The sequence below is a fragment of the Gorilla gorilla genome, chromosome 8 (genome assembly GCF_029281585.2).
Source record: "Gorilla gorilla gorilla isolate KB3781 chromosome 8, NHGRI_mGorGor1-v2.1_pri, whole genome shotgun sequence".
NCBI classification, from domain to species: Eukaryota; Metazoa; Chordata; class Mammalia; order Primates; family Hominidae; genus Gorilla; species Gorilla gorilla.
The window spans coordinates 51,865,301-51,872,660 of NC_073232.2; the positions used below are offsets into that span (position 1 = coordinate 51,865,301).

At 41.3% G+C, this 7,360-nt stretch overlaps 1 pseudogene; it reads left to right on the top strand.

Moving 5' to 3' along the window:
* Positions 1-2,502: 2,502 nt before the first annotated feature.
* Positions 2,503-3,392, top strand: LOC101142181 (large ribosomal subunit protein eL8-like; annotated as a pseudogene).
* The last annotated feature ends 3,968 nt before the right edge of the window (positions 3,393-7,360 follow it).

Here is a 7,360-nt window from a genome sequence, read left to right on the forward strand (position 1 = left end):
CCTCAGGTGATCCGCCCACCTTGGCCTCCCAAAGTGCTCGGATTACAAGCATGAGCCACCATGCCAGGCCTTGGTCTTAGTATATTCATAGAGTTTTGTAACCATCACCACAACCAATTTTAGGATATTTTCATCACCCCAGAAAGAAAGACCTTATCTCTTAGCTGTCATCTCCCAATTCCCCATTCCTTAGGGCCCGGGAAGTGCTAATCTACTTTCTGTCTCTATAGATTAGCCTATTCTGAACATTTCATATAAACTAAATCATATAATATGGCCTTTTGTGACTGGCTTATTTCCTGTAGCAGGAGGTTTTCAAGGTTCATCCGTGCTGCAGCATGCATCAGTACTTCATTCCCCTTCATGGCCAAATAGTATTCCATTATATGGATATACCACATTGTGTGTATCCATTCATCAGGAGATGGACATTTGGATTATTTCCACTTTTTGGCAGCCTGCACTTTTAACTTCTATGCTCCAGGTATTTCCCTAATCTGAAGTAATTCTCTCCCCAGAAAGATCCATTACGATGAGCCAAGAAGATAAAATTACTCTAGAGAAAAAGTTTCAGGGAGATATTTAATGACTCAGAGTTTTCATCTAGAATAAATGGGAAATAAGTTGTGAAGAATAATTCTCTTGTTTGGCAACCCTTTATTATGTCTCCACAATCTCACCTGTACTTTTAACTCATCCTTGCACTTACCTGATTGTCATGAATGCCACAAACTATTATTAAGGGCAAACTGTGTATCAGGAATTATGGGACACAGAGATCCTAACTGACTTCCTCAAGTCCCACAGCTCATCAGGAGCAAAGCTAGTCAAGGAATCCACATCCCCTGCCCTTAGGATCATTGCTTTTTCCTTTGCACCACAGGGTCTTCCTTACCTGTCTGAATCCTTAACACTGCAACACTTATCTATCCAAGAGAATGTCTGAACCAGCACATTTCTTTAAACTTTTCAGTATAGACAAGTTTAACATATGTAAAAGTAGAGAGAGTAATGTAATGAGCCCCCATGTTCCTTTCACTCTGCTTCAAGACAATTATCAACTCATGAGCTATTTTGTTTTATTCGAACCCTTCCTACTCCTCCAGCAGTGTGGTGGTAAATGCAAAACCATCAGCTCTCCCTGGAGAAATCCCTGATTTGTAGATTTCTGTGGCTGACTTCAAGTTACCAACATGATGTTGCCAACGGAGGACTGGAAAGAGATGTGCAGAAGCACAGTTATATAGTATTTTCACCACATAGATATCATCAATGCAATAATTTCAAGAGCACAGATCATAGTAATTGTAGTAAAATAACTAGCAAGCAGTAAGTTTTGAGTATTAGCTTCTTAAAATTTTTTTAAGTGTAAGTTCATAGAATTTAATTTTTAATAATGACTCTTTACCACTAGCTCACAAAATTCCTGAAATTCTGACAATCAATTCTTTCCAAAAAGTACAAGCTGGCTCTACCTCACCACCACACTCTTCGATCCACAGATTACTTTCTTTTAATTCCAGACATTACGTTACTTTATCCATAAATATTTTAGCACATATCTCTAAAAGATAAAGACTTTTTAAAAACAGAACCACAATATTATTATCACCTGTAAAAACTTTAGGCTGGGCATGGTGGCTCACGCCTGTAATTCCAGCACTTTGGGAGGCCAAGGCAGGAGGATCCCATGAGCCCAGGAACTGGAGACCAGCCTGGGCAACATAGGGAGACCATGTATCTACAAAAAAAAACTAAAAATCTGCCAGGTGTGGTGGCACATGCCTATAGTCCCAACTACTTGGAAGGGTGAAGAAAAAGGATTGTTTGGGCCCAGGAGATCAAGGCTGCAGTGAGCCATGATCACGCCACTGTACTCCAGCCTGGGTGACAGAGCAAGACTCTATCTAAAATAATAATAATAATAATAATTCCTTAATATTCCCTCATTGTTCCCTAACTGACATGTAAATTCTTAATAGTTTGTTTAATTTAGAATGCAAATAAGGTTCCTAAACCTTTCATTGATTCATGTGGCCCAGAACACTGTTTTAATTTACAGTTTCTCTCTCTCTCTCTCTCATGCTCCCTGTCTCTTTTTCCATGCAAGTTGTTTGTTTATTTGTTGAAGAAATGAGAGAGTGGTTGCCCTTTCAGTTTTCTTTATTGGCAAAAGCTCTAACCTGGTAATAGAACTGGATGTCCATAAAGTACAAAGCATCTGCTCTGGGAATTCCACTCCTATGGGCACTTGTGGCTTAGCTCTTTAGGGTGGGCATCTGCTGCTCATGACCAATAGAGTCCTGGCCATGAAAATCCTAGCCCTATAATATGAAAATGGGTTTTTTTAAAAAATACTGAAATCAAAACAAACAAGCACGTATTTGGATAGTTAAAACACGGAGAACAGCATTCCAGCCCCCACCACCTGATGGGGAAAGAAATACTCGCCACCACATTCACAAGCCCGCTATCACCAGCTTTCAAAAATGGCAAGCCTGCTCTCCTCCCGCCGCCCAAGATGCCGAAAGGAAAGAAGGCCAAGGGAAAGAAGATGGTTCCGGCCCCTGCTGTCATGAAGAAGCAGGAGGCTAAGAAAGTGGTGAATCCCCTGTTTGAGAAAAGGCCTAAGAATTTTGGCATTGGACAGGACATCCAGCCCAAAAGACACTTCACCCGCTTTGTGAAATGGCCCTGCTATATCAGGTTGCAGTGGCAGAGAGCCATCCTCCATAAGTGGCTGAAAGTGCCTCCTGCGATTAACCAGTTCACCCAGGCCCTGGACCACCAAACAGCTACTCAGCTGCTTAAGCTGGCCCACAAGTACAGACCAGAAACAAAGCAAGAGAAGAAGGCTGTTGGCCCAGGCCGAGAAGAAAGCTGCTGGCAAAGGGGACGTCCCCACCAAGAGACCACCTGTCCTTCGAGCAGGAGTTAACACCATCACCACCTTGGTGGAGAACAAGAAAGCTCAGCTGGTGGTGATTGCACACGATGTGGATCCCATCGAGCTGGTTGTCTTCTTGCCTGCCCTGTGTCGTAAAATGGGGGTTCCTTACTGCATTATCAAGGGGAAGGCAAGACTGGGACGTCTAGTCCACAGGAAGACCTGCACCACTGTCGCCTTCACACAGGTGAACTCGGAAGACAAAGGCACTTTGGCTAAGCTGGTGGAAGCTATCAGGACCAATTACAACGACAGATACAGATACGATGAGATCCGCTGTCACTGGGGCGGCAACGTCCTGGGTCCTAAGTCCGTGGCTCGTATCGCCAAACTCGAAAAGGCAAAGGCTAAAGAACTTGCCACTAAACTGGGTTAAATGTACACTGTTGAGTTTTCTGTACATAAAAATAATTAAAATAATACAAATTTTCCTTCAAAAAAAAAATGGCAAGCCCAGGTCACCTTTTGTCACATTCTAGCAAAAAGCAGCAGAAGCAGGGTTGTAAGGCAAAGAGAAGGCTGACTAGATTGAGGAAGAGTTGGCAGGTAATACTAGAAAGCTCATCTGTCTGAGATCTCATTAGAAAACATCAACCTTGAAACTTCAGCTTTCTCCTTTCCCAAGGAGTTCTGTGTGGGCTGCTAGGGTTTCGGCACCAGTTGTCACTGCAAATGTTGTTTGGCAGGGGCAAGAAGCACAGGAATCTCTGACATGCTTCTGAAGGGTTTCAGAGATGAATCAGCGCTTCTGCATTTTTCTTATTTTTTTTCTTCCCAAATATAGTACCGGGAATGAAAACCTCGCTCATCCTATTTCCCAAACTTGGCAGTTAAGACAGTTTTATTGCACTGCTTTATTAAAGCGTAGCCATAGATTTACATAATTAAACCAAGGTCTGCTTTTCTCTCCCCTGCATCTACATCTGTCACTCACTGCAGTGTAGCATGGTAATTCCAGCTCCTCTGCGCAAGTGAGAACTTGGGAGGCTTGGGGTGGCATCACCCCCTGGTACCAATGAATATTCTCTGATGGAAAAAGAGATGAAGAGTTTTGACCACGAGTGGAGATAAATAATTTCCTGCCTTTCAGCAGGAAGCTACTGCGTCTTTTTCATTGCCTCTTAGAGCTGAAAGGGCCCTTGAAAATCATCTCATATAGAGGGTGCAATCTGGTAATTTGGGCCTGATTTGGCCCATATATTTTTTAATTTGGCCCTTGTAATGTGTATGTTTGCTTTTCATTTGAATTAGTTATCAATACTTAAAATTGGGAAATTCATATAAAAAGCCAAATTTAGGGCTTTTCTTGAAAAGCTTGTTAGTGTTGTCCATGTGGGGGCCTTCATTTCCTGCACACCAGGCACCTCTGAGCTGACCAGCAGCTGCCCCCTTCAGGTAGGGCAGCAATCTGCAGTTACTCACAGTTGTCCCCACTCCTCTATCTCTGCATCCACCTGCAGTTCGCACGTACCTGACCCTGTAAAAATTTGAGTTTGTAAACTCCTTCACATTACAGGTGAAGAATAGAAACTCCACACAGGTTGCTAAGTAGTTAATGACAGATCCCAGGTTTCCTGACTCCAAACAGTATGAACAACCATTTCTTTGATGGAGGTGTCCAAAGACCTGAATTCTGACTCCAGCTCCATCGCCTATTGGCTGCGGCATCTAAGCTCAAGATTGAACCTCACTGACACACACATTTCCTCATCTGTAAAATGGGGCTGATGGTAGCATGTTGTCCACCTCACTGGGCTTATGAGGACTAATGTGTTTATGGAAAAGTTGAGAAAAGGCAAAAACCCTATATAATCTTATGCTTAATATTATTAGTGGTATTTTCATGATAGTATTTTCATTTGCAATTTCCAGCTCACAAATGTCTACATTATTCCAAAATATTATTTATTAAGTACACCACTCAATTCAACTCAATGAGTCCTTACTGAGCATCTACTATGTGTCCAGGCTTATATGTTGATGTGCAGAAATATACGGGGAGATGAGATTGTAAGAACACAGTATAAATGAAATGACTGACAAAATATGTGGCATATAATACATAATACAAGTTATAAGTCTGTATGTTGCTTAAATAACATAAGATGGCTCCCAGAATTACATTTCCATAAGATAGCTCCCAGAATCTCAGAAGCCTGAGATAAGGACCTTTGCATTCTCTATTCTACAGTGTAACAGCAGCAGCATAAGTACTACCAATTATTGAATACCCATAAATGCACCAAGCACTGATCAGAGCACTTTACATGAATTATCCCCATTTAATTCCTCACCAACTCTATGGGGTAGGTGCTTCTTTATTCTGCTTTTCCAGTTGAGGAAATTGAGACACAGAGGTCAAGTGACTTGCCCAAGGTCACACAGTAAGCAATGGAGCCAGTAATCTGAGCCATGCTCTCTTACATACACCAGTGTGCTGCTTCTCTCACTCCCACTCTGAATCAAGCTCCCTGTGACTTCCTTTAATCCTCCACACACACTCTCTGCCCTACCCCAACTCCAAGTCTCTTAAGCTCATTTCCCTGACATTTTTTAACCCCACCAGCCCTCTCCTTTCCTCTACCGGCTTCTGCCTCTCCATCTCCTGTCACAGTCAAGCAAGCCCAGTCAGGAATATTTTCCCTCCTGCCTAGACCAAATTGTAATCATCACGAAGATGATTGTTTACTCATTGCCCTCATCACACTAATGCTTATTAGGCTCACATTACTGCTGAAAGGGAGTGTGACTTGATCTTCAGTGAGTCATTAAGTGCAACCAACACTCACCAAAGGGATTGTAAATTGATGGTTGTGATAATCCTCCTAATAATCAGTTTCTTTTTGATGACCTCCTTGTTATCAGCAAGTATGTTGAGTTGTTATAGAACCTTAATAGTCCCTGTGTTGGCAAGCCAGCCTTCTGGAGAGTCCAAAATGCACCGTGGATATGCATTTCGTGAATATGCGGGTGGGGTTACATGCACACAGATATTGATTTAAATTCTGCCTGGTTCCATAAACTACAACAAGATGCTACAAAAGAAAAGCAGGTGGAAAAGGAAAGAAAAGCAAACAAAGGATCACAAACTGGGACCAGAAGTAAAGCTAAAACTGCATAACCACAGACACTACCATTGGCCACAGATTTGCCTCTTATGTTTTCAAGAGCCCACTGTGAAAGGAACAACTTGGTCATTTATTTCACTAACAGGTCTCTAATAAAAATATCTAAAATGGTTGGTGTAAGAAGTACAATTAATATTAACAAGACCACAAGGGAATTTCACCTGTGGAGTCCTTATAAGAGAGACTTTATAGAAAGTAAACAAGCAATGACCTCAATAATACCCTTACAAGACTCACAAGGATAAGAGTCATCTGTCTTTCGCCTACCTTCATTGTAGATGATGGTAACATAGCCAAGCACAATTCAGAAAAAGTGATTCTTGGGGTAGGAGAGGAGGAGGGATGAAGGTGCGCAAAAGGTTGAATCTGCATATATTAATATATGTTAGTACATATTATATATGCGTTAATATGTAATTTTTTTAGTTGTTACCAAAATGTACCAATTAAAGGGGTATCTGTTATACTACCTGCAAGTATAGTGAAAATATTAGCCAGCAGCTAAGATTCCCACAACTGTTAAGTATAATCATAACTGAGTTTGCTTCCTGACCATGCCTCTCTTAAAATCATGGTTAATCTAAAAACATTACTAGTTCCAATGTGTATGCCTCTGCCTCTTATTTCCCCAGAGCTCACAGTTTTCCCTGTGAGCAGATAGTCTGTGATTAAATACTTGGGCTCAGGAACCAAGCGGCTTGGGTTTCAATCCTTACGTCCTTTATGACTTTGAGTGGGATATTTGACCTTTTTATGCTCTCACTTTTTGTAAAATGGAGGTTCCTAATAGTCTCTACTTCATAAGATTATTGCAAAGATTAAATATTAATAGATGTAAAACCCATGAAGAGTACCTGGTACACAATAAGCACTCACAATAAATATTGCCATTGTTGTTGTTGTTGTTGTTATCATTATTCCATGAAACTGGGTCTTAGTTTTTGTGTGCTGCCTTCTCACTAAACAATAGCCATTGATTAGGAAGATCATGGGTCTCTGGGGGCTTTCCTCCAGAAAGAACTTGATAATACTATCAGTAATCTCTAGTTATTCCATGATTTGCCTCCCAATTAGATTGCAAGTTCTATAGCATAATAGATATTACATAGTCCAACCTTCTCATTTTACATTTGCTGGAGAAAACAGATTGTCAGTACAACTAAGTAACATTTCCAAGGTTAAACAGCCAGTGACTGGCAAACCAGATCAAGAAATAAAACCAGCTGGGCACAATGGCTCATGCCTATAATCTTAGGCACGTTGGGAAGTTGATGCGGGAGGATGG